At 39.6% G+C, this 18,405-nt stretch overlaps 1 protein-coding gene across 2 annotated transcripts in view; it reads right to left on the reverse strand.

Moving 5' to 3' along the window:
- Nucleotides 1–18,405, reverse strand: part of ST6GALNAC3 (ST6 N-acetylgalactosaminide alpha-2,6-sialyltransferase 3) — a 539,841-nt gene that overhangs the window by 310,717 nt on the left and 210,719 nt on the right. The gene's annotated exons all lie outside the window — the stretch shown is intronic.

The raw sequence follows: 18,405 nt of genomic DNA on the forward strand, positions 1-18,405 counted from the left end.
CTTCCTGGGGCACAGAGGATGAGAAAAGGCTGGAAACAACAAATGATAACTTTAGGGACTGCCTACAACACCAAGCTGAGAAGTCTATCAAGGGTGGTAGGTGATAGAAAACCAAAGGAGGTTTTGTTTGTTGCTTGTTTAATTATAATTATAATTATAACTGTTATAAGTTATAATCAAACGTCACTGTTTAAAATGTTTTGAAGCAGGGAGGAACTAAAGACAGACAGCAATGAGTTAGGAGGCTATTCTGACTGGCTAGGACAAAAGTAATGAGGGATGGAAACTAGAGCAGTGGCAAGGGGAGTACAAAGGTAGAAAAAATATGAGAAACTCAACATAGGTGGTAAGCAGAGAACATGGCTCCTGATTGGATAGAGGTGAGATGGAGAATTTTGAGTCCAGGTTACTACAAGAATACTGGTCATATTAGGAGAAACCAGAGTGGTCAGAGTAAGAAATGACTTAGAAGGGTACGAAATGATTTAAAAACCCTGGGCTTCCTAAGTCCTAGTTTTTATCCAGATGGTGGGTCACCTGAATGGAACCATCCAGGAGTCAGGTGGAGGGTCAGGTCTAGAGCAAGAAGAAAGAGCAGGGCAGAGGGCAGATGTCAGGAACAGCCATGCCTTGAAGTCCAGGGTGAAGACACAATCAGAGATTCCTCCACAAAGCTGGGATTGGCCCTCAATTCTTCTTCAAACTTAAGGGAAGCCAAATAACTATCTAGGAATGACCTGGTGTATGTTGTTGTGTTTCCAGCTTATCACTTCTTAGTGAATAAACTTCATTTTGCTCTTCACAGAATGTCCCAAAGTAGAAAAGAAACCCAAAGCCAGCCCCTGTTCCTCCCTGGCCATGATCACAGTCTCTGCAAGGACAGGAGACTAAAGCCCCCAGAAGTCAGAGACCCCAAAGGAAGTCTTAGCTCTTGCTCAGCTCCGTAATTTGTAAAAGCCCCGTCCTTCTGTCTAGCCAGCCTAATTTTCCAATCACCTGCAAGTCCCTTGAGTTCTGCCTCCTCAAAACCCCTTATCTCACCACTAACTACCACAGCCTTACCTCATTTAACCTTCTAATCATGAAAAACTGTTTTAATTTGCTCCTCTGTGGAATCATTATGTCCACAACATTGCAATGTGTCAAGGTAACAGCTTAAATGAGGTGATGGATCTTACAAGTTTAAAGGGACATAGACCAGAACAGATGGCTAAATAAAAGCAAAGGGGCCAGTCACCCATTAAGTAAACAGGTAAGAACCTTTTTTATCGCTATCCGGTAGCTTGTTGCAAAACAGCAGTTTTCTTTGAAGGAGACCCAGATGGGATTTGTGTCTTTGTCTATTCCAAAGCCCTGCGTGGCTCTCTGGTTCTACTAGTTGCTGCACTACATTGCATGGATGGGGGTTTGGGGACAAAGGTACAGAGGGCCTTTCTGAATTCACAGATCTCGCATAGCCACACATACATAATGCATACATGAGAGGAAAATAAATCAACCATTTTGAGAGCAACTTCAAAATGGAACGAGATCACAGTTGTAAAAGCCTGCTCCCTAGTAATCCCTGTCTGCCTCCCATGTTTCATCAAAGGGAACCAAGTAATGAGCACAGAGAGGATAAGGGGAGCAAATGGAGAGTGGAAGCCAGACAGACTCCTCTGCGCTTGACCTGGAATCATATTCTGCGGTGGGCAGAGGTGTTCCTTTCATAGCTCAGGCTTTGCCTGGACCTGATTCTTTGCCTTTCTTTCTGTTTCAACATTCTTATTTAACATGAAAGCATTCTCATAGTGCTGATATAAAACCACCCTGAAATTTCACTAGAAAAGGTATAATTTCAAACACATCCTGTACTCCAGACAGCAAGGACAGCAGGACACAGCATTGATGTGCATCCTTCTAGCAGTCATTCCTGCCAAATCGTGACCTTGAGCGTTAGCAATTACAATAAAAACCGTGGATGAGGCTTTTTAAAGCCTACCACACCAGAAGGCAGTGAGAATGTGTGTGTGTGGTGGGGTGGGGGGGGGGGGAGGGATGCGGAGTTGGGGAAGTAACAAAACACAAATGTGTGTGATATATATGAATGTATTTATTCCTTCAAGTCACATGCACTCATTGGGCCCATATTCTGTGTAGATTTGGTGAGGTGCTGAAAAGGAGAAATAAAACCATAAAAGACAGACCATGCTTCAAGCTTCCAGAGAGAGACACCTTATAGCAGCTGGCAAGTAAACAGAAATGTGTAATGTCACCTATCAAAAGAGGTAGTGGAGGTACACACAGGGCACTGTGCCAGCCCAGAGGAAGTGGGAAGGGTGTGGGTGGGACAATTCAGGGAATGCTTGTTTGGGGAGTATTCAAATGGAGTCCTGAAGAATGAGGAGGAGTTAGACAAGTGGAGATGGGAAGGGCATTCCAGCAGAGGGAACAGCATAGACTAAGGCCTTAAATTGGTCAGAAATTTGCAAATCTCTTGGTAAAAAGAACACACAGACTGTATGTGGGGGAAGATGATGGTAGGGAAGCAGACAGGGTGCAAACCATAACACAAAACATAGTAAGCCAGATACATTCAGTCAGATGCAATTATCTGCCCCATCCATCTTAACATCAGGACAATGAAAGGATAAATGCATAAAAGTGCTATGCTTTATAATTCTAAATATTCTTCACATCTTATTTGAAATTGCCATCCACGTTGCCTTGTTTCCAGTAACTTAAGTTTATTCCATCAGTGGCTTGTTCTAGCAATTGTTTCAAGTCCATCAACACTCAGACAAGGAGAAGACTTTTTTATATGTGTTCTATGTCTAACAATCTGTGTATGGAAGTGATCACTGCTGCCCTGCTGAAGTAATCAGAGCCTCTCCTAGATCCAACAGCCAGCAACTAGGTGAGAAAAAACAACAGTAAGTACTCATCAAGTTTATAATGTGTAAAACTCACTCTGACAAACTCTTCATACTGCAAAAACTGGCATTACATTTAATAGGTCATTCCTTTAAGATAAGAAGTATGAATGTTAGGGGCATCTGGCTGGCTCAATGTAGAACATGTGACTTTCAATCTCAGAGTCATGGGTTCAAGCTCTGCCTTTGGCATGGAGCCTATTTAAAAAAAAAAGGAAGAAGTATCAGCTTTTAAATGACATAACAGGTGCAAAATGCAGAGCACAGTTCTGGCACACAGGGAGCACTCAAAAATGGGAGATGTTATTATGATGATGTAACTACTAACTGTCAGAGCCTTCTTGGCCATTAGCCAGTTGGTAAGAATTGGCCAGCCCATGTGAATGCATGAAGAAAACTTGGAGATATCTTTTCCTCAAATATTCCAAGCAGCTGCACACCCTTGAACCACTCAGTGCAACTTAACCACACAAGCTCTGATAGAATGTCACTGTGCCCAAATAGATCTGATGAATTGCTTTAGGGAAAGCTCTCTCCTTCTTTGTTCCTCATTTTGGGCAAGTCTGAAGGGGACTTTAACAGCTGAGACATTTAGAATTTAATCCCCTCTGTGCTGCAAAAATATGCATCAAAAATGTGGCATTCTAGTTGCTTACTCTTTAGAGTTGGAATATCATTTATCAGACTTATAGCAGAAATACCTATTTCAAAATAAAATCCACAGAGAATTCATGATTTAGGGAGAAAACAATTGCCAATATTTGTACCTAGCAAATTTGCAAGCTATATTAACATTTGTATGTTTTTATTCTTTCTACCACAGAATTAGCCTTTAACCTCAAGATAAAATCTTTATCTTTTAATATAGTCAGTTGCTAGATCTTTTGTTTCTTTTTCATAAATGATAAACAGTAGAATAAAGCTATATTTTTCTATTTAAATAGTATTATTTAATGACTGAAGTAGTTTTCTAGGGTAAAACTGTATATATTTTTGTCCATATACTGTCATTTATCTAATAACAAATATTTGGGTTGACTGTGTTATTTATATCAGTACTCAAACACCTCACACATTGACGAGTGCCTACCCATTGCGTATTTGTGACCTTATCAAATACAAATTCTTCTACCATAGAGAAATTGTGTCATGAAATTAATTCTACCTTGTGTCATTGGCCAAGCTCCAAATGTGGTTCTCCCAAAATACAATAAAGCTGCTTCTCATTTGTACAAGGATGAATTAGCAAAGCTCAGAGTATACAGATAAAATCTTCATTTGTTCTGTTTATCTATTGAATCAACAAACTGGATCCTGCTTATTAAACTATAGTGAACTCTGGAGAAAATATCACCCATTTGTTGGGAGGGGGGTGAGGAAAGGGAGGTGATAACAAGAGGGTCAGACCTAATTTCGTGGAGTCCATACTTAGGCAGCACAGCTGGTGATAAAATCATTGAGGACATCTAGGAGAGTAGGGAATGCCAAACAAGGTCAACATGAGAGAATAAGCAGCACTTCAGAATCCATAAAGCTGTTGAAGCAAATGTGATAACCTAAAAGAAATACACTTTGAGAGTAGGCTTTGAGGAGGGCGGAGGGAGTGGACCTAGAGAGGCAGAAAGGAATCTGATTGTGGAAGGTCTTGTATATCATGCCAGGGAATCTGGACTTATACCACAGAAACCAAAGAAGGGGTCTAAGTGTGAGATAGGATCAGGTTTCATTTTGGAGAGTTCACTCGGGACATGTGAATGAGGAGGCGGGAAACAGCCTGTTGGAAAGACAAGGACAAGAGCAACATGCACCACATCATCAGATATCACTAACAGACGTTAAATTCTCAATATGAGAACTGCAATGGATATTTTTAGCAACTGGCTGTCCTTCTCCTAGTAGGGGCACTAGGATTAAAGTCCAGATATAGTGTATATGTATGAACAATCATCATAATCTTTTTTTAAACTTATTATTTTGAGAGACAGCATGCACACATGAGTGTGAGTGGGGGAGGGGCAGAGACAGAGGGAGAGAGAGAATCCCAAGCAGGCTCCACCCTGTCAGCCCAGAGCCAGATGCTGGGCTCAAACTCACAAAATGGGAGGTGACGACCTGAGCCAAAATCGAATCAGGCATTTAATCGACTGAGCCACCCAGGTGCTCCAATCACCGTCTTAATAGAAGATAATATTTAATGAGTGCGATTAGTTGGAGAAATACTTGTGTAACCCTCATTTTCCACACAAAGGAATAGAGATGTAGAGAGGGTGAGTGACTTGCCCAAGGTCACAGAGCAAGGAAATAATACACACAGGCATTGAACTCAAAGCCTGTGTTCTAGTGTGTGTGTCAACTAAGTTGTCCATTTTACTCATACCAAAGGGAATACTCTCATAGGAGTGGTTCAGAAATTTTAAAAACTGGCACTAGCCCTAAGTAGATTTTGTAATACATTTTGTCAATAAACAAAATAATTCATATGGAAAATTAAGTGGCTGATCTGAAGCATGGTAATTATATTTACCTCAAAATCAGTAATTTGTGGGCAAATTTAATTCTGGCTTTATTCCCAGTATTAACAAGACAACTTCAGGGTACCGTTGGTTAGCACTCAGGGAAAATAAAGCAATTATTCCTCTACTCCGGCTACAGAATATTCGGTGCCCTTTGTCAATCAATGGTATGGAGCCCTATTACAGGTAGTTTGTAGGGACTAACATGGTAAAACAGACATGCCTTTCTTAGCTCCACAGTTCTGCCATTTTCTGTTTATTCAATGAAGACACAGCTAAACAGCATAATGTTGACGGTTTCATAAAAAAAAACCTAAGTAATAGACAACCTTCAGTATGGTGACCTCCTTTAAGAATTTGGAACCCATGGCAACATGTCACCATCAGACATAGGTAGAATCCAGCAAGAATTACAAATCCAACAAACGGAAACCAAGGCAATACAGTTCTCGTGGGCACCACTGTCATACGTTATTCTGTACAAAAAGCTAATCTGAGGGAAAAATTGTAAGTGGCCAAAATTTCTTCAGGTTTTTTTTTCCCCCAAAGGAGACTCCCTATAGTTGTAAACACTGCTGAGAAGCTTAAGTTAACCTGAGCATTATTAAGTCTGTCAGATGACATGATAAGAGGTCGCACTGAACTTTGACACCTATATTAAAACCATAATGAAAACCGTCAATAAGGTTTTTGTGTGCCTACACATTTTTTTCTTATTTTATTTGCAGAGGGGATTTAGGTTTTCTGCTCTGATTTGATTTTCAAACTGCTAAAATATCAAATGAATACAATCGTGGCTACATTGACTGAGTTTGTTTCATTTTGAAAAATTATATAAAACCAGTTTATGCCATTTTGCCTTTCATCTTTATCGTACTGCTTCAGCACATGCCCTTCCACATGGCAGAAAGGAATCAAAGTTCTTCAGAAACATAAGATAGAGCTGAAGATTGGTATTGAGTATGTAGAATGAAGGGCCCAGAAAGCAAAGTCTCTCAGTGTGGCTGTGCCAATAGACACAGAGAATTTTAATCCAAAGGGCAGGTTCTCATGATAAGAACATCAGAGATTGGAGTAGATGGCCCTGAAGTTACCTCTGTTTTTCATTAAATTCTTGAACTTAGGGGAACCAATATCCCCTAGTCTGACTGTTATTGTCTCTCCATACCCCTGGCATTCTGTAGAGGGAAGGGAGGTGCTACATAAGCAGAGACAATGAAGATGATTAGGTAACCAGGGCAAGTGATTTTGTTTTATTCTCAGTCACCTTATGGCCCACCGGCCTTTGTTGGTTTCTGCAAACATTTGCTTGGCATATTTCATTCTTGCAGAGATGAGTCCATCTCTTAGAATCCAATTCTTACTTTCAAGGTGTTTAGTAAACAGAAGGATAAATTCTGGGGATCCTGGCGCCATTAGGGAGGAGGTCATTCCCAGAGGCACCACGATAAAGGCAAGAATGATAACCACGAAGACAATGATGATGGGGACCCTTTCTTTTTCTGTGTATCTACAGGACATTAACATTGTACAGCATATATATTTACAAACACTTTCAGACCCATCACCCCAAAGGATTCTCCCTGTAATCAGTGAAGTAGAGAGGGAAGTGGGGGTGCTTGGAAGTCTCATGCCCCTCTGTCTTTTCATGTCTCCCAGTTTCAAGCTTGCATTTCACCATTCTCTAAAGCTCCTTTGCTACCCAGGTCCTGTGACGTTGTCCAGACTGCTCCCCACTGGATCTATCATCCTCATCTCTACAAGTTCACAAATAACTCCACTCAAATGGTGTCTCCTCCTTAAAGCCTGTATCCCTCCCTGGCTTCCAGGTCATGGATGAGACTGAGTCGAGATGGAGTGGATGGAGAAGGAAGATGGAGGAAACAGGAAAGGAGGAGGTGGGGTGGGGTGGGGTGGGGGGGTGGAGATTGGGGGAAGGGAAAGGTTTCCCTCTAGTTTTGTTTGCAATCAGTCGCTGAGAATGTGAACAACATCTGAGAAACATCTCGAGCACCCTCAAGCACAACTTCTCGAATTTGGAAGATATTCAGTCAATATGTGTGGAAGAATGAAAAGAATGAAGGAGACAAGGAAAGATTGAGGATTAAAGATTATCCTCTCCTGGGGCGTCTGGGTGGCTCAGTCAGTTCGGCTCAGGTCATGATCTGTGGCTGGTGAGTTCGAGCCCCATGTCAGGCTCTGTGCTGACAGCTCACAGCCTGGAGCCTGCTTCGGATTCTGTGTCTTCCTCTCTCTGTGTCCACTCCCCCACTGCACTCTCTCTCTCCCAAAAATAAATAAACATTAAAAAAAATAAAAAAAAATTATCCTCTTCTAAATTTAAGCAGTAAATTATCTGAAAAGTTTCAAATTGGGATCATTAGGGGAAATATGTTTTCTACACAAAGTATTCTTTTCTTTTTTCCTCTTAATTCACCTTGCTTGTAGATCTGACGTGGGTATGGTGGGGCGGTGGGGGAAAGTGTTAGGATGGGGGAATATAAAGTGAAGTAGGTAGAACTGGAATATTCTGAGAATTGCTTGGACGCTTGCAGATCTGAATGGTAGCAAACCTGCTTAAAGCAACATCCTTTATAGGGTACATAATGAAAAGACTTAAAGAATGCACTTTTTTAAAGAAAACCAACTCTTGTCTCTGGATAACACTTAAAGCTAGAATCCGACATCAGTGAATGAGATGTGGGTAACAAAAGGATACCTGTGGTAGTAATAAGGACGATGACACATTTTCTGAGAGGAGAGACTTGTGCTCAGCAAGCACTTTACAAAGATGAAACAGATTCTCACCAGCAGCCTATCTGTAGACTCAAGGTGGTCAAGTTACACTAAATGAGTCAATATATGTCAACTTGGGCACATTGTTCTTAAACTCTTTGTGCCTGTTTTCCCACCTAAGATTGGAAAAATAATAGTACCTACCCAGTATGATTGTTAACAGGTTTTTGTTTGTTTTTAAGAGAAAGCATGTCTTTAAGAGAGAGCATGTGAGCAGGGGACAGAGACAGAGGGAGAGAGAGAGAAAATCTTTTTTTTTTTAATATTTTTAAGTGTTTATATTTTGAGAGCATGAGAGAGAGACAGAGCGTGAGCAGGGGAGGGGCAGAGAGAGATAGAGACACAGAATCCAAAGTAGGCTCCAGGCTCTGAGCTGTCAGCACAGAGACCGATGCAGGGCTCGAACTCACGAGCTGCGAAATCATGACCTGAGCCGAAGTAGGACACTTAACCTACCGAGCCACCCAGGCACCCCAGAAGAACCTTTAATGAACATACGAGAGAGAAAATCTTAAGCAGGCTCCACACTCTTTGCGGAGCCCAAGTCAGGGCTCAATCCCAGGACCCTGGGATCATGACCTGAGGTGAAATCAAGAGTCAGACGCCCAACTGACTGAGCCACCCAGGCGCCCCCTATGATTGTTAATGGTTTAAATGATTTACTACATAAGAAGAACCCTAAAAGCACTGCCTGGCAAAGGGAAAGTGCTCGGTAAATGTTAGCGTTTATTGTTAACAGTATTTCATCAACTCTAAGATACCATCAATTGTTAGATACACAGTTACTCTAAATATAGTAAGAAAGAAAAGCAAGATGGGAAGTCTAATAATAGACCTCTGCAAAAAGCCAAGACACCAAAATGAGATTTCCTTAAAGTTAGAATATTCCAGAAATAAAGCTGCCATTCAGAAAGGCACAGCAAGAAAAGAGAAAGGGAAAATAGTCTCCCCTGAGAATTCGAACCACAGGCAGGTACTCATGCAGGTTTTTGATACAGCTTCACACTACTGGTATGACTCAAGAAAAATCTCAGTAAATAATTCAATTTAAAGTGGTCTCAGGTTGGTAGTATCCCCAGGTGACCGTTTGAAACAACGCAAATCCTATCTGGGAGAATTTAGCTTTGTTGCAGGCTGGTAGTGACTGCAAGGTGGTATGGAGTATACAAAGACACCTCCCTCTTAGATATGAGAAAAAAAAACATTTTAAAATCAATGAAGTATGGTGGTATCAAAATCATTGTCATCACCATCATCATCATCATCATCATCATCATCATCATCATCATCCTAGAGAATAAAAAGAATCAGGAATGGGATCAGGATTATTTTAAATGCCTATCCCTTACCCTGTACTCTAAAGGAGCCATAACCACAGTGCACAAAGAAAGAATAACAAAGAGTCCGGGAGTTCTCCGGGACATTGGAATTTGCCAACATAAATGCCTTTTGGGTGTTTTTCCTTCTTTTTGAAGTTTCCTTGACATGGCTAGGTGACCCTGCACACACATGCATGTCATAACCCATCCATACACAGATGTCAACTGTGGCACCTCCCAGCATCTCCCTCAGGAATAGACACTGTCCTCTCGTAGGTCGAAGTTGAACCCTGGAAGGGGAACATATATATTCAAAAGTCTTTGCTGAACACAAGTAGAGTTTTGCCAGAGCACAGGCCTCCTGGTGATAATAAATTGTACTGTGCCAAGAACAGGTGAATTTCAAAGTAGGACAGTTTCCCCGTCAATTCTGGGCTTCATATTGCATTGGCAGTAATTTGAATTGCCCATGCAACATGAAGTATATTAGTTTATTACTTATGGTCTCCTGTGCTAGAATAGCAAAGGCAGAAAGATCTCCACTGTTAAGCAGAAGCCTAGAAATACATGTATAAGGTCTGTCATCAGTGAGTCTTTGATATATATTTTTATCATAAACAGATCAGTCAATGCCATTATTTCCAACAGCCTACAAGCCTTCTCTATTGAGATGTCCCAGAGGCAACTCAAATTTAATAGTCCAAATCTAAACCAATGATATCCTCCCTCCCCAATCATCTCTTCCTCATCTACACTGTCCCTCTACGTAGCTACCACTAAAGTTCCCTGAGAGCCCCAATAACTAAAATCTCACCCTACACCATGACTTTGAGCATCTTAATTTTCTTTGTCCACGTTCCTCATCTGTAAAATCTTAAAGTCATTTTGAAAATTAAATAATGAGATAATACATAAAAGGGCCTAGCTTAGTGTCCAGCACATAAGAGGCAATCAATGATCATTAATTTCCTTTTTTTCTTTTTTCTCCTCAAATTAGCTGCACCAGCTCTTCTGCCTTCGTGGAACATCTTCGTCTTTCCTTTCTCTGTTAGGAAAACTGCTAATCACTCTTCAAGACCAAATCTAAGTGTCATCTCCTATGAAATGGTCCTGACCCTCCAGGAAGATTTTAGACCACTTTGTTCTGAAGCATACTTCAAATCATGTGGTAATTATTTGATTACCAATCAACCTTCATCATTCAACCAAATTCAGAGAACACATGACCCCCACAGTCTCCTCAGACAGACACTGCTAATCAACTACAGCACCCCCTCCCCTTGAGTCAGGAAGCAACTTCGGAATCCTTTCAACACAATGCTCCAGGCAGCAGTGGTAGTAATTAGACCTGGGATATTGACCTCTCTACCGCAAAAGAAGTAGCAGCTTGGAAACAAGGGCCTTGATTAGTCTATGACCAACGTGACCACAGGTAAGAGTGTTATCCTGTCCAGGCCTTGATTTCTTCATCTGGACGATGGAATGTCTTCAGGATCCTAGCTGGCTTTCATGTCTAATGACCCTGTAACGATGACCCAGGTACCCTGACTGGCAGTGCTGGTGTCACTACAAGTAAGACTTCTGGCATGGCTCTGGATGTGGCCCCACACGTGGTCAAGGCCCATTTCTTACCACAGAGTTAGGCATGCCTTCAGAAACTCATAAATTGAACCCAGTGTCTCTGAAATTGAAATCGAAATGGGGTGAGAATTTGTGATCTTTCAACTTGGTAGATAGCAGCTGCCACTTACCAAAGCCTATCTGATTGCAGCTATTTTGCACCTGCTGAGAAAAAGTTTGCAGCAAAAGAGATTATTTCCTTTTTAACCCTTATCTGAAAAGAAGCTTCCATATTTTTTCACCCGGTTGTGCAGAACAGAATCAGGTTCAGTCTCTCATACATATACAGACACTGATGGGTTAACATACCTGGTCAAACCACTCCCACTAAGCCCTGGCACCCACAGTAGGGATTTTATTTTATTTTATTTTATTTTATTTTATTTTATTTTATTTTATTTTATTTTATTTATTTTATTATTTTATTTTATTTTATTTTTCTTTTCCTGAAATTTATTATCAAATTGGTTCCCTTACAACATCCAGTGCTCATCCCAACAGGTGCCCCCCTCAATGCCCATCACCCACTTTCCCCTCCCTCCCACCCCCCCATCAACTCTCAGTTTATTCTCAGTTTTTAAGAGTCTCTTAGGGTTTGCCTCCCTCCCTCTCTAACTTTTCTTCCCTTCCCCTCACGGTAGGAATTTTAAATGTTGAGTTTAGTTTGTTGAAAATCCGAAATCAAAGCAAAGTGAGTATGAAAATTTTCATTTCTATGCATATTTATTAAAATAAGAAAATATCTGTTTTTGTATCTTATACATGACTGCATAAATATGATTTCTCAGGGGTGCCTGGGTGGCTTAGTCGGTTAAGCATCCGACTTTAGCTCAGGTCATGATCTCATAGTCCGTGGGTTTGAGCCCTGTGTCGGGCTCTGTGCTAACAGCTCAGAGCCTGGAGCCTGTTTCAGATTCCGTGCCTCCCTCTCTCTCTGCCCCTCGCCTCCCCCCCATCTCTCTCAAAAATAAATAAACATTAAAAATGTTTTTTAAAAAAGATGATGATTTCTCTGGAGATTATTTGTTGGTTCTACAAGTCAAATATTCAGATTTACTCAGTAAACATCATCATAAAAATATTCACAAAGGTAGCTCCAGGGGAAGAATTACCAATAAACAGATGTGAAGGAACAAAGGCCATTTCCCCAAATTTAGAAACATTCAGTTGACAGGAATTAACTTGTGCTAGATAAAATCTCAGTTCTGGTGCCCAAGACCCAGACTGGGTGGGTGTTTTTTGGCAGAATTTAGATCCCAAAGATTGAACTTTCACAACTGCTAAAGGGCTTGCCCCGCAGTACACTGACCCTCCCCAGCATATCTCTGTTGACTATTGCAACGGCTGGCTTCCTATCTCTTTCCCTGCTGTATTGTGAGTTCTTGAAAAGCAGAGGCTCTATCTGCCTTGTTCACCAATGCTTCCCCATTGGCAAAAGCAGCCAAGCCAGAAGTCTTGTGCACACAAACCTCGAAAGCAATGAGTAATCTGAACAGTTTTGAAAGCCCAAGTGAGTGCAGCATGGTTCACCTCTTTTAACCATGTATCTATCAGCCTAGCCCAGCCACAAGGGCAAGGCCACCTCCACACTCTAGTGTATTCTCGAGCACCTAACCACCAATTCATAAGACAATGCTCAGAAAACACATAATTCCTGTTCACTTAAAAACAGTATTTTCCAAAATTTTCTCAAAGCATGAAGTTGGCCCATAATCTTAGCATATTTTGATATATTCTTGCATTTTGTTATTTTTAGGCAATATTTTGAAAATCAGGTTTTGCCTCTGATTTTAACAAAGGCTTTTCTTCCTGAGCAAAACAGATGAGCAGTTCAGCAAGACAGGGCAGCTTTTATCTGCAAAAAAATCTGCCTTTCAGCAGAGCAGACAATATGAGCAAAACGGAGGCAAGCACATGAAATATTTCCTATATGTGAATTGTGATTCTTTTCTCCCGTGGGATGTGCAAGTGGCAAGATAGTTTATTCCCATGTGGTGCTGATAGCAAGTCCTGAATACTTCTGAATATATCACTTTTATTGCCTTTTAGATTGAATTACTGTGAAAGAAAAAATACTTTCGTGAGAATTCAAAATCAAAATACTTTAGGAGCTTTTAGAATCCACCTCCAGGACATAAAGAAAAGCTTAAGAAAACAAATAATTCTGTTCTGCTAAGGGATACTAGGTACCACTCCCATTGAGAGAGGGCCCCTTCACAGAAAGGGAGACGTTATCAAATATTTATACTGACTTTCAGGGGAAAACCGGGAGTGTTCTACTTGGGATTCAGGTACTCTCAGTCCTTTCCCTGCTGCTGTAGAACTTGCCATGTAACAGACAAAATCTTTCCCAGGGAGCTATGACCTGTAACATTTCGGCACTAAATGTTCCTTCCAGACCTTGGCTTAACAGGCTTTTAATGGTGTATTTCACTAAAAATCTCAGCTGTCCATTATCCACTAATCATAAAGACTCTTGTTCAATATATACCATTTCTTGTGTTTTCGAAAAAATTTTTGGTAGATTTCTTTTTTTTTTCCCATGCAATCATGAACTCCACCAACCAAAATTAAGTTGTTTCAATCACTTTAACTCTAAGCTTGTAGTTTTCTTTTTTAGGAGAGAGAAAATTGTGCATATGGTAAGACAAGGTCCAAGTGACTTAGCATGATATAAAAGCCCCTTTATGATCTGACCTATGACTATTTGTCCAGCCTATCCCACAGCCTCCTCAAGCTCATATGTCCTACTTTAGCTATAGTAAGCATCTCATGGTTTTTGACATGCTTTTTGACAGCTTCATACACTGGTATAGTTCCTTCTACCTAAAATTTCAGTTCAGGGAAATGAAAAACAAAACAAAACAAGATCTGTCTTCAGACACAAAAAAACTTCACCTCCTCTCAGATATTTCCCCTGGCCTTTCTACTTTCTTACCAGGAAATTAACCCCTAGATTCTTAGGGAGTCCATAATCAGAGAGTAGATAGATAGATAGATAGATAGATAGATAGATAGACAGGCAATAGATAGATGACAGATAGAAGATAGGTGGATAAAACAATTACAGATATAAAGCAAAATTTTATACACATAAAATTTGTACTGGCTCAGTCGTGTTATTATTGTAGTACCATTAATTGAGCACCGGCTAGTATGTGGAATTATACTGGATCCTTTACACACATTTCCTCTAATATTTACAACTGCAATGCATGTTAATACTTTTATCCCCTATTTTACAGTTAAGGAAACTTTGGCCAAAAGGGATAAATGATTTGCCTAGGATAATAGCTAATAAATAGTAATTAATGTCAGGATTCAAACCAGACTGTCCAAAAAGCTAGTGATCTTTGCATTATACCCCAAGAATATTTTATCTTCTGGTCCTGTATTTGTTTAGTCATATGTCTGCCTATGCTAATAAATTATAATGACTTGGAGAAAAGAACTGCATCTTGGACCCCTAGTACTGGAAACTCATTGCTTGGCACATATAGGTGCTCAATAAAATATTGGTAAATCAATAAATTAAATGAATATAATAATTTACCTCTGTGCTTTCAGGTGAAAAATAGTTATTGTAAGTGGAAATCAGGATGCTTGTATATCTCTTGATGCTTTGCTTTAATCATTTTCAAGAGGTAATAGTAGTCAAAAGAAAAGATGATTTCGAGACAGACTGTGGTCTAATCTCAGCTCCACATTAAACAAATTAGTTTCTATCTACAGATTTCTACACTGTAAAATGGAGATTATAAGAGACCCCCCTTTAACAGATTTATAGGGTTTAACTCTGATAAAAGCCCTTCCTTCATAAACACTAAAGTTCCATACAAATGTTGATTGATGTTGATTGTCAACTATAAAAGATGATTTTCCTTGAAGAATATTTATTTTAAAACATTACTTTTGTAACAAGAAAACTGAGGGCTGAAGAAATGTAATATTTTCTACAAATCAACACATATTTACTGAGCACCAACACTATGCTTCTACAAGGTCTGAGTTCTGTCTGTTCTCCTAAAATAAGAAACTTGATGGTGAGAGAAATTATGACGGAGGAAACTAGTATGTGTTCATTAAAAAATAACTTAATGTCTATCTTTCTCATTAGGGTTGAAATTCTACAAGGGCAAGAACTGTGTCTGTTTTTGTTGCCAATACATCATCCTAGTACAACATTTGGTATACAGGTGGTGCTCAACAAACATTTGTTGACTACACACTCATGGTGCACTCATGGGTTAGTAAAATATCATCATGGACAAAGGTTTCTAGGATAAGGTAGTCTGGAAATGGAGGCTTAAATCAAAGAGAAAAATTAATTTTCTATGTAAAAAGCCACAGGAATTTTCAGATGGAAACTGACAACAGGAGAGGAAGAGAATGATAACAAATGAAAAGACGCCCAGGAAAGGAGGAGCAAGGCAGGGTCTATGTGGGGTGACCAAAAAACATTTCTTTGGAAAGAAAAGACAGCCCCTGAACTATCTAGTGATACAGTTTTCAAAGCATTTTATTGCATGAAATTGTACTTTCTCCCTCCCACCTAACACACATGCATAATTTCCCCTAAGAAATTAGCTCTGATATACAGGCTTTATTCTCTTTCCACTAACTACACCACTCTGGAGCCTACCTTAGTGAGCTAACTGCGGACATTTAGGAAATTTGGGTTTGCTCCTAGACACATAAACTTTACCTCCCTGACCCTCCAATTTGGAAAATGGAGATAGTAACCTACCACTTCTCATGCTAACAATGAGGATTGAAAAAAGAAGCACGCATTGTGTATCTGGCACATAGCAGTGCTCCTAAATGTCTGTTCCATTCCCTGGCCACCATCCTCCGTCTATTCATCCTACATCATGAGAGCAACACTTTGTAACTATTGAGGTTCAGTTTAGCACAGGTGGGAATATACATAAGCATACCCTCACAAACTCAAACACCTTACCTCTTACCAAATGCAATAGTACTCAAGTCCAACATCTCCAAAGAATAATCCACTTGGTAGAACATTCTTCGAGTTTTTAACTACAAAGGCCCGTGCTAGTAGCACCCTGAAATACAGCCTTTGGGTCTCTTTAGTTTGAAAAATCTTCAAGAAGCTCTTTGATATCAAAGAACATACCTATTTTCGGTAGCTTTAAACTGTAATTGCTAAGGCTCTCTCCTGGGAAAAAAAATAAAGTCTCATGAAGAAAAAGAAAACATCTCAATAAGGGCTTCTGGAGGAAAAATCTTGCACTGGTTTGCAAAATTCTTAACAGAGCTCTTCTTCCTCATACTCCAGAGTGAGGAAGCTGCCAGATAGAACAGAATTCTAACAGGAGGAGCAAGGAAAGAATCACAGGGCTCCATAACCTGATCAGGTTTTGACAAGTTGAACATCTTCCTTTCCTCATCACAGATTATGAAAATTTGACTTATTTTACCTCCTAACAGGTGAACAAAATATATAAAATAAATAGAATCTTCCCAGGATATTTCACTTTCTTAGAGTAATAGGCAAGTGCATTAACTTCACATAAATTATATGCCTAAATACACCAACTAACAACATGCAACCACACACCCATCACTCTGCTTCCCTTAAGTGGGCTGAACTTGACCTTCAAAGCCCTTGAAATGCAAAAAAAACTTACTCTTTTCTGACATTTATGAGTGTCTTTTCTGCTTGACTGCCTTTTACCGCCTGGAAATAATAGTGAAAGCATTGTAGACGAAACCAGCTATAAACACTGACAAATAACAGGAAAGGCAGACAGTTTTATTCCAGGCAGGTTAAAGCTAATCTAATCAAATCTAATTCTCTCTCTTTCTGTAAGCCTACCACTATGTTCAATTTATTTTTTGATTAGAAGTGCAATATGATAGTCCTCTCTTGGATTGCAGTTAAACAATACTGAGGTTTACATTTGCCCTACAAACAATTCTGATGAAACAACAGATTTTAAAGGTGGTGGGTTTTTTGTTGTTGTTGTTGTTGTTGTTGTTTTTTAGAAGATAGTCTCATACGAAAGTTAAGTTCTAAGAAGATTCTACAGAAAACTTTTTCTCAGTGCTTTTTGACTCTAAAAATTTATGGATTGGTTCTATTCTACCCAATAATAAAATATACCTAAGAGGAAAGTATTCTTTGGCCCCGGGTTTCAGAGATTTAAGAAAAAAAGCTCTTTGGAAATACTAACAGTAGTGAAGACATTACATATGTGTATTTAAATACTGAATAATGGGAACAATGAGACTTGGGGTTGAAGAATATATTGTTAGCAATTAAGCCAGCAAGGTACAAAGAGCTATTTTCTTTCCATTGAACAAAGGTACAATCCCTCATCAAAAATAGAGCTCCCAGCCAAAGCATAAGAGACTCTTAAAAACTGAGAACAAACTGAGGGTTGACGGGGGGTGGGAGGGAGGGGAGGGTGGGTGATGGGTATTGAGGAGGGCACCTTTTGGGGTGAGCACTGGGTGTTGTATGGAAACCAATTTGACAATAAATTTCATATATTGAAAAAAAAAATAGAGCTCCCCTAGTGAAGTACAAAGCAAGGCTCCATAGTCCCCCCCACAGTGGCTATGCATGAATGACCAGTTTGCCTTTGTGCAAAAAGTTTTCACTGACCAGCAAACCATTCTCTTTCTCCAACTCTTTATTTATGATAGAAAGCAAATATACATTGGCCTATCCACGCACACACACGCTTACTTGTATCTGTAATGTACCAGTTTTTAGGTGACACCACCATATCATGTTTTAAAGTTTTACTTTTAGAAATAGAATTTCACTGATGGTCTTAGAAGAAGAAAGGAGATATATGCTAACTAATTTGGATATAAATTAAAAAAAAATTAAATGCTAAAAAAAAGAAGAAGAAGAAAGGAGAAAGCTCACCATTTTACTTTATCTTCAAATTAACATTAGTATATGACCTTTGTGTAAAAAAGACTAGGAAACTGAATCCCTGTTGTACACTTGAAACTAACGTAACATCGTACATCAACTACACTTCAATAAAAAAGTTAATTTAAAAAAAGACTAGGAAACCATCCACAAAATGATAGGATTTCAACAAGACATTTAATGTTTCTGTATTAAACTTGAAATAATATGAAGACTGCCAGGTGTGAAAGATAGTTTACTGGTTTCTTACAAAACTAAACATACTCTTACCACATGATCTAGCAGTCACACTCCTTGGTATTTACCCTAAGGATTTGAGAACTTATGGACACACA

The sequence above is a fragment of the Prionailurus viverrinus genome, chromosome C1 (genome assembly GCF_022837055.1).
Source record: "Prionailurus viverrinus isolate Anna chromosome C1, UM_Priviv_1.0, whole genome shotgun sequence".
NCBI classification, from domain to species: Eukaryota; Metazoa; Chordata; class Mammalia; order Carnivora; family Felidae; genus Prionailurus; species Prionailurus viverrinus.